Source organism: Hydra vulgaris, chromosome 05 (assembly GCF_038396675.1).
Source record: "Hydra vulgaris chromosome 05, alternate assembly HydraT2T_AEP".
NCBI classification, from domain to species: domain Eukaryota; kingdom Metazoa; phylum Cnidaria; class Hydrozoa; order Anthoathecata; family Hydridae; genus Hydra; species Hydra vulgaris.
Genome location: NC_088924.1, coordinates 24,173,698 through 24,183,711, shown reverse-complemented (window position 1 = coordinate 24,183,711; position 10,014 = coordinate 24,173,698). Strand labels below are relative to the sequence as shown.

Sequence of the window (10,014 nt, the reverse complement as noted above, 5' to 3'; positions counted from 1 at the left end):
ACATTTTGCAGAAAATAACTCTCTATTTTTTTTTTCATATTTTAATTTTATAAAACAAACCGTTAAATGTTTTTTTTTAATTTTTAATTTATATTAAAGTCTTATTTTAAGTTTTTATTAATTTATATTGAAGTATTATATTAATTTTTTTAATCATTTTAATTCTAATTTTTACAAAAAATAAACCGAAAAACTTTTATTCAAAAAAAAAAATAGCCTCGCTGACATTTAAATTGATTTCCTTTTTATTTATATAATTTAAGTATTAATGCGTAGAATCTATTTTATTAATTTATATGTTGTTTGGACAACTTTCTTTAAAAGGTTGCATAAAATTGCTTATGATGACCAGATTTAGTCTTTTTTTGTTTTTTTTTTGTTTTGAGTTTATGAGTGTGCTCTAAAAAGACTTACAAGGTCATGTCGCAAGCCGCGAAGGATTTTAACAGGAAGATTAGGCCCCCTTTATACTAATGTTGCTTATTTGGCCAGAGCAGACATCGAACCTCTTGATTATAAACCAGATCTCTACCACTGCGCTATGGCAGCTAACTATTTTTAAAATTAATTTATAATGTTTATGAATTTGTGATTTTGATTTATAAAACTATTAATATTCAAGGTATTTTTAAATTTTTGATTAACATTCAGGTGATTTTTGATGATTAAAAGTTAAGATACATAAAAATGGGCCAAAAAGCAGTAAGCGAAACTATAAAATGGATAGGTATGAAGGATGGCTTAATAATCAGCAACAGAGAAGTAATAAGAAAATTTAAAAAAATTCAGAGAATCGCGTTAGAAACACCCTAAAATATTTAAAACAATATGTTTAAAAAGTTTTTTCAGGGTATTTCTTATCACAAAAACATTCTTTAAGCAAATTGTCAAGTATGAGTCAATGCAAGGTTAAGCTGTTCAAGTGAACTTACCAACACAATTAACGAAAATCATGAAAAACGTCTTCTTCAAATGCAATTAGAAACATTTTACTTAAGAAAAATATTTGTGTTTATGAAGTTATGAGAAAACCCACGCTGAATGCCAGAAGATCACTAACAAGATTAAGGTGGTTTAAGGAGAAAACTGGGTGGTCTTTGGAAAGTGAAAGCAAGTAATTTTCAGTGATAGAAGTTTGAAGTAATAGACAAAATAAAAAATGAGTTTTTGTAAAAAGATTAAAATCTAAAAAGTATTGTAATTGCTTTGTTGTTCTGAGATTGCAAGGTGGCAGTAGTATTGTGGTGTTTGAGGTCAAATATTGTGTCACTAAATGCAGAGGTAACTGCGATTTAGTATGTAAAAGTGTCTTGCCTTCCAAACAAAAAAATGAGCGAATCTGAACACAACGCACCCCAAACTGGGTACGATTCATTTTTAATTAAAAATACTTATGAGTCACTAGTGTACATACATCAACTGATTATCTAGGGGTAGTCGCAGCACGGTGTGCAAACATCGACTGACTATCAAGTGATGCAGGACATGTACATGCATCGACTGAGGGTTTTGGTTTGAGTAGACAATTATTTCTGACTACATTTTCTATAGTCAATTTTATTTTAAAAAAGAGTTATCGAGTTTGGGGATTAGCTCGTTTTAAACATTTTTTGAACGTTTCATTGGGTTTAAACCTAATAAAAACGTCCAAAGAACGTTTAAAAACGCACAGTGCCCACTAGAGTGCTATACTTGTAAATAGTAATTTTTCGGATATAACCCTAATACTTTTATTTGGAAAGTTCATTAATCTCAAACCTATAAAGAAGTTTTTGACTTACGAAAGGTTAAAACCATAACATCTGCCATTTGTATTTTTTTTATGTAAATCCATGTCAACCAAACTCCACAGGCACCGTCAAGACAAACTACTAAATCATCTAAAAAAAACAAAAACTAAAAGCCATCTGTTATAATTACTTGCCTGATGAAATGGAGGTTTTTATGGAAGCGGAAAATACTTGATCCTTTAATGATTTGTGTGATAAAACAATATCATTTTCTTGTGATAATATTAAATATCTATGGAAACTATAGTTTTTAATCTGCTCATATATGGACAATTGGGTGTCCTAAATTATTTTTAAAATAAAAAATGATTTATCTTGATAGCTTTTACTGTGTAGTTAAGTACACATAAAACCTTTTTCTTAGCATTTTATGGTGCATTAAGTGCACCATAAAACCTTTTTCTTACAATCATGTAAATATCATTGTAAATATCATTTTATTAGTCGTCTCCATGTTCCAATGCAAATTAAATCTCTAACTGATTGATCACAAGAAAAGTATTATCATATTAGATGTTAAGTAAGAAATCCTAAGTATATAGTTAGTGAAAAATAATATTACCCTGATATGTTTGCGAGGGCATTTGAGTACTTTTCACAGTCAAGAACTCTTTATAAGATTCTGCATGATATGTTAACATATCATGCAGAATCTTATACAGTTGACATATCAAGCAGATTTCTCGCCAATAAACTTTTGAAATGCTCCCGGCATTTAAAAAATATAGCAACTTTTCTGGCCCACTCAAAAGTTGAGGCTGTTTCAAATCGATTACCTTTTTTGAAGCAATTATCTATAAGATATTTTCTGCCTAAAAGTTATTTTAAGTCAAAGATATGTTATAATTATCATTTAATTGCAAAAACATCTTGACTTAATTTCATTGATTGGTTTTAAAAGAAAGCACTTTGTTTTAAAAGTTTGAAAAAAATAAGTAAAGAAATATGCAGCATGCAAAAAAACACAAAAAACGGTTGTCTAGTTCATCTACATTTCTCAGGTCCTAGGTTCTTAAGGTTTTTTTTAAAGTGTTTCCTTTTTGTGTATTATGCTTTCTGTTATTAATACATCTTACCCGAATTAATTCTTTTTACCCGAAAAACAAATAGTCTAAAACTTTGCACAAATGGACATATTTTAAGTTGTAAAGTGGACGATCAACAGATAGGTTTGATAACCTTGTATTAGTGAACGGAAACTTTCGGCTTCAGCCACAAAACTCGAAATTTATCTTCAACAATTTTTTTCTTTTTCCTGTTTTGGCCAAAATTTCGGTTCTGGAGCAAATTGTGTTAACAGGAATGTTTCGTACAATTCCGGGAAAAATAAAATTCTTTTGGAAGGATATTGAGAATAAGGAATTTTCTTTTTTCGTAACGAATTTTACGAAACAAAGAAGACCGCCGATGTTCATTTCGCAAATGTTGCTACTACGAAATATTGTCTTCGCAAGTTGATACGAAACAAAACTATTTTGCAACATACGAAAATCGGGCCTACGGAAGTCGCACTTGCGAAATGAGCTATTTCGCTAAACGATTTTTGGAGTATAACAAAATTTTGTTGGCCAAACTGATATAATTGTAAAAATTAAATTTTTTATATACCAAAATGTTTATAATAAAATTTTATTTTCAGTATTGCAACGTATGAACATTTTTAAGGTTTTATTTTTTGAAATAATGATAAAAAACCAAATTTCTTTCGAAACGAAACTCTTTCGCATTGAAACTTGCGAAACAACTTCATTACGGAAAAACACTTACGAAACGCGGCATATTAAAAATATTTAAATACGTTTTATGAATCAAATACGTATGATTGCACAGGTAACTAAAATACTAATTATTATTATAATTATTGATATGTTTCAGTTAGTAAATTTTTATAAATAAACCTAGACTTTCATAAGATATACTAAAAATGTTTTTTCAATGAACAAGAGTTAAATAGTGAACATAACTTGAACAACATAAACTTTCCCATTTTGAGGAAAAAAGAAAATTTAGAGCATGTAAGTCATTTGTTCGGGATCATGTAGATTTGCCTCAAATAGTAAATCGGTTAAAAAAAAAGGGTCGTTATCGAACTAATTTTTAATGTAAACTTGTCGTTAGCTTAACTCAAAGGCAGTTTTTCTCCTGTCCTTTCTTATTCATTACGATTGTGAGAGAGCAGTTAATTAGCCCCTGAGTCAGTAAGTTAATGGAAAAAAAGAAACGGTTTTATACGAATAAAATTGCGTGATTGGGAAACAATGCTGTCGTTGAAACAAAAAAAGATATAGGTCATGTAGTCAATCCTAAAAAGTACGTACGCTTAAATTTGATCCTCCCCTCCCGCAATTTTCAACATCCCAACGTTATTGGAACTATACAACCGCTGAAAGTTATAAAGCTCTGGCTATTTTGGAGAGCAGTAAAAATTTAGTTGCAAGATTTTGCAGCAAAAAAGCGGGTTCGTAAAATACAACCCTTTCCCGAGTCTTTGCCCCGGGAAAAAATTTAAACATAGAAGCTCACCAGGATTATACAAGCGCTGAAAGTTTTAGAGCTGTAGATAGTTGTTAAAAATTAGTGATAAATTGACATAAAATGTAATGGAACCAAATATTTTACTAAGTTTTTATGTATAAGAATATAAATAGTAAACCTCCATTTCTGAAAAGCCAAAGACAATAAACAACCAAATGTCGGAAGTGAACCAAAGTCGGTACTTGATAAATATTAATGCATGTAAACACTGGTATAGGGACATGTTGCGGAGGAAGCGTTGTCCTTTCCCTCAAAACTAACTTAAAGTTTCAGTTTTTTCTATTTAAATTTTTAGCTGCGTAACTTTCTTAACCTTTCTAGGTCACTGTATATATATATATATATATATATATATATATATATATATAATATATATATATATATATATATATATATATATATATATATTTTTTTTTTTTGTGTGTGTAATTTATTTTCCAGAATAATATGAACAATTGAATATATTACTGGTAGGACTTCCAGAAGATCACATGATCTTATCATGAAACCCTTTACAATCTATATATAAAGAAGGTCATACATTAAAAAATTACATATGTGTTATAATACTCTTCAGATGTTAAGCAAGTTTAACATAATATTTTATAATATGGGTATATAAGCATTCTGAATATTGAATATTATAATATAAAGTATTCAATATATTTTGCTATAATTATATCTTCATACAGTAAAAACTAGAAATAATGTATTAAATCATATAAACTTGAAATACTAAAAATAGATGAATATATTTTGTGTTGAAAATATTATTTTTCTAATTTCTTTTCAAAGGAAGGAAAAGACCACTTGAAAGAAAAATCAAAGTTAGGTAATACTATTTTATTCCAGAGAAATGGACCACGATAAGAAATACAAAACTGGTTATTTTTTGTTTTGCAAAATGGCTCTTGAATAGTTTTACTACAACGAAGTTCATATTTGTTTTTGGGTTTCAAATTATAGAGATTAGTAAATACACTAGGAGATTCATTTTCTTTACATTTAAACATAAAACATAAAATATTAAAAATATTTAGTTCGTATATATTTAAAACTTTCATTTCTATAAGAAGTGGTGTTGAGCTTGAAAAACGATTTGCAAAATTAATTATGCGAGCTGCGTGTTTCTGATGCCGATAGAGAGATTTAAGTTTGGTTTTGTAAGCATCGTGTGTGTGTGTGTGTGTATATATATATATATATATATATATGTGTGTCACATACACACACATATATATATATATATACATATATATATATGTGTGTGTGTGTGTGTGTGTGTGTGTGTGTGTGTGTGTGTGTGTGTGTGTGTGTGTGTGTGTGTGTGTGTGTGTGTGTGTGTGTGTGTGTGTGTGTGTGTGTGTGTGTAGGATTTCAAATCATCAAAGAAGTAATTATTTACTTCTCTATTAATAAGTATAATCCATTTACTTTAATAAAATTTCCTTGAAGATAATGAACGAAAGTAAGGAGAAATTAAGGAGAGCAGTTAAATTTGAACTTTTTTTAAGGTTATTTAAGGACTTTTAAGGAGTTTTTTTTTTTTTAAGGATATTTAAGGTTTATAAGGAGGAGTGGGAACCCTGATGTAACTATAGATACTTTAATTTAGCATTTTTTTATTTTAGTTAAAAGTATAATAATTATAGAAAAAGAGGGAAGGTATGGAACAGACTTACCAATACCCATATTTTGCCCATAGCCGTGTTTTATGGGCCTGAAGAGCTAATATATATATATAACTATATAATAATCAAAATATATATATATATATACATAAATATATATATATATATATATATATATATATATATATATATATATATATATATATATATATATATATATATATATATATACATATATATATACATATATATATATACATATATATATAAATATATATATACATATATACATAAAAATATATATATATATATATATATATATATATATATATATATATACATATATATATATATGTATATATATATATATATATATATATATATATATATATGTATATATGTATATATGTATATATATATATGTATATATATATATGTATATATATATAATTAAACTACATTAAACAAATCTAACTTTTTTTAATATTTTGTATCTAAATAAAACTCTTTAACTTATCATTACTTTATTATGGTCACCTCTATGGTTACAGTAAAACCCAAAAAAAACTTAAAGTTAAAAAAAAAAAATTGGAATAATATATTAAAACCATTCTTTAAAACACATTGTTGCCAATTACCCTTGCTGCAACTGGCACTAATCTCCCTCCCTGATTTTTTCTTAAACAAGGATTTCATAAATTGAACAAATATTAGCATCTCTGATAGACATCTTTTTACCTTCTTTTAGGAAAGATGAACCAATAACTAAGTTAAATTATTAACCAATGTTTATTAGTTGATGTTGCATTTTTCCAGCTCTTTCTTAAGTTTTTGTGCATACTTTTTATGAACAAATACAGATATTTATTGAGCCTAGTTTGAAATGCCTGTTGTGATGCTTTTGTAATGGTTATGATACTCAACTTAAGTATTTTATTCTGGAATATTTAGGGCAAAGGGATTTTATTAAATCCATGTTAGTAAATCTTTTAAAAGCTTATGAACTGATTCCTTAAAATTTATTAATAGTTTAATTAGGTGCTTCTTAAATGTGTTTTTTTATCAAAGTTTTGAACTTTTACAGCCATATCTAAGTAATTATAAAAATAGTTTGAGGTAATGCCTGAAAGAACAAATTTTTTAAATTGTAAAACAAAACAATAAGCAATATTAAATGATTTAATCTAAACTTAATGAGATAAAATACTATGAAAAATTTACTTTTAGCTAAACTAAAACATTTTAAACAATCTTTAATAGTTGATAAAAATAAGATTTTCACTTCAAATAAAGTCAAGCTAGATGAGGTTAAATTGATAGAAATTTAAAGTTTGATAATCCCATTTAAGTAATATGCTTTGCATTTTCATATAAACTTTTCCATCAATCTAAATTTAAAATCACAATAAGATGCAGTAAAAGAAAATTAAGTTTTTATTAAGAAAATTAAGAAAATTAAAAGAATCAAGGAGAATTTGGAGCCTTTAATACAAAGCTAAATAAAAAGGAGGAAATTAGGGGATCATGTTTATTTACATTGAATACACTTTCCAACAACATAACTTACCAAAATTTGTTAACATTTTTTAAATTACTGTTACAACATCTGTCAACTTAAAGACAAAGCAATTGTTTAAATCAAACTCACCAACATTTTTTTAAATTATATATTACCAATGAATTAGCATCTTGCAAATTCATACATACATATTTTTTTATAATAATGAAGATAACTAAATAAACTGAATACAAACCATTGTTATTTAATACATACATTATGTATATTATTTACAATATGTATAACATCATTATACAAGAACAATCTTATAAATAAAATTTAAAAAAAGATACCTTGATTAATTTTTGTATATTAAGTGAAACTTAAACAATAGACTCAAATATCCACACTCAAAATTTGTAACTTTTAATGAAACCACAAATTAGCACTAACTAGAGGATCATGTTTGTTTAATAAGCACTAATTAGGAGATTATGTTTGTTTACTACACTGTTAAAAAGTTCCGTACTTTTATGGAACTACTCTCTGTAAATTGTACAGAAAGGAACCATTTAACAAAATTGAACGAAAATTTTCCTTCTTTTAAAATAAATTTTCATTTGAAAAAAGTCTTAATATGAAAACCAAAGTAAAATTTTAGTATACAAACTTTTCACATTAAAAAAATTTTTTAACTTTAGATATGTTTTGATGATGTTTGATAACTATAGTCATCTATATGTCTATATTCATATATATACATTAGGGTGTTTCATATTTTATCAATTTTTGAAATTAAACTCGCGAATCGATTTATAAATTGACCATTTATATGAAAATAAGTTTGAACAAAAAAAAGTATGATTGTACAATTTTTAGGGTCCCCGCCAGTTCGATTTTGGGCAAAAATGTTGGGTGTTTTAAACGCCTGGCGGGGACCTTAAAATTTATCCTATAAAATTTTTTATTCTTTTAAATAATATATGTTGGATTGGATATTAATTACATAAAAGGAGCATGTTGAAAAAATTAAGATACGCCTCCGAGTTATAAAATACGCCTCTGAGTTATAAAATACGCCACCGAGTTATAAAATAGGTTTTTGTAAATATTAATAACTCGGAGGCGTATCTTAATTTTTTTGCCCAAAATCGAACTGGCTGAACTATATATATATATATATATATATATATATATATATATATATATATATATATATATATATATATATATATATATATATATATATATATATATATATATATATATATATATATATATATATATATATATATATATATATAAAGATGTAATTCATATACAGTCATGTGATATTGAAATGGAAACATTTTTGAAACTTGATTACTTTTTAATTAAACAATATTTAACGATATTATTTATATAATTTAATCATTTAAAGTAGTTAGCAGAATAAAAGACTTATGTAAACAAATTTGACAAAAAAAAATCAAAAAAATGTTAAAGGACATATTCTGTTGTGGGTACAACTTGAATATTCGTATAGAATAATTAAGAAATTATTAGAAAAGGAATCAATCAAAGCTTTAATAACCACCATTAGTAAAGTTAAAAATAACACGGCGAGAATTAAAAGAAAAGATGATTTAAATGGCAAAAAAGCTGAACATTGACATTGACCATTAAAGCTAAATTTATGTCAAATTTTTTAGATGAAAAACTTAATAAAAAGAAAAACCATCAATAATTTCTGAGCTATCTTGATATCTTAAGATATCAAGAAAGTCAATAAAAAGTTACATTGATAAAATATTTAATTTAAAAAAGTTTCAAAAGGATGTGTATATTCATTATCAACTTGAGCAATCAAGAGAAGGTTCTTAAGATCAAAAAAACTTTGCGGATTTATCAAGAAAAACAATACAAAAATCATTACAACTTATGAAAAACTATTGTGCCTTACTGATTGTGATCAAAAATCCAAACACATTTACATAAATAAATATCAAAAAGCAAGGGGAGTACTCGATTATAAAAAGAAAAATTTTTCAAAATTCATCCTGATATGGGTTCCAGATAGGTAAATATTATTTCATTCATAAATTATTAACTTTCTGTTATATTATAGTTAGCTTGCTGAAGGTTAGACTTAAGTATGTATCTTTATTAATAAATTCTAAATTTGATTTTTGAAATGGTTTTGAATTAAATAAAAATAATAATTTGATAAATTAAGTTTTTATTATAGAACAGAAAAGAAAACTTGGGTTTTATTGTTTAACTGCTGAGTTATTTTATAAGTAAACTTAGTAATTAATTATTGGAATTTGATTTTAAAGAAGTTTTAAAAATTTTTATTTATTTAATAATATAAAAAAATTTAATCTTAAATTTGGGAGTAATGGTATATTTAAATTTGGGAGTAATGGTATGGCACAAACAATGACAAACAGAAAATATGGTATTGACAAATAAACTAAGGTTGGTTACATTGTACTTTAAAACCTCTATTTAAACCATACGTCAATTAAAGTTTTTGTTTTTTGTAGATATTTATTTATTGCTCAAAAGAGTTTTCAAC

The 10,014-nt window shown here is 25.9% G+C and overlaps 1 protein-coding gene across 1 annotated transcript in view; it reads left to right on the top strand.

Moving 5' to 3' along the window:
• LOC136080705 (uncharacterized) overlaps nucleotides 1-10,014 on the top strand; it is a 200,251-nt gene that overhangs the window by 50,700 nt on the left and 139,537 nt on the right. The gene's annotated exons all lie outside the window — the stretch shown is intronic.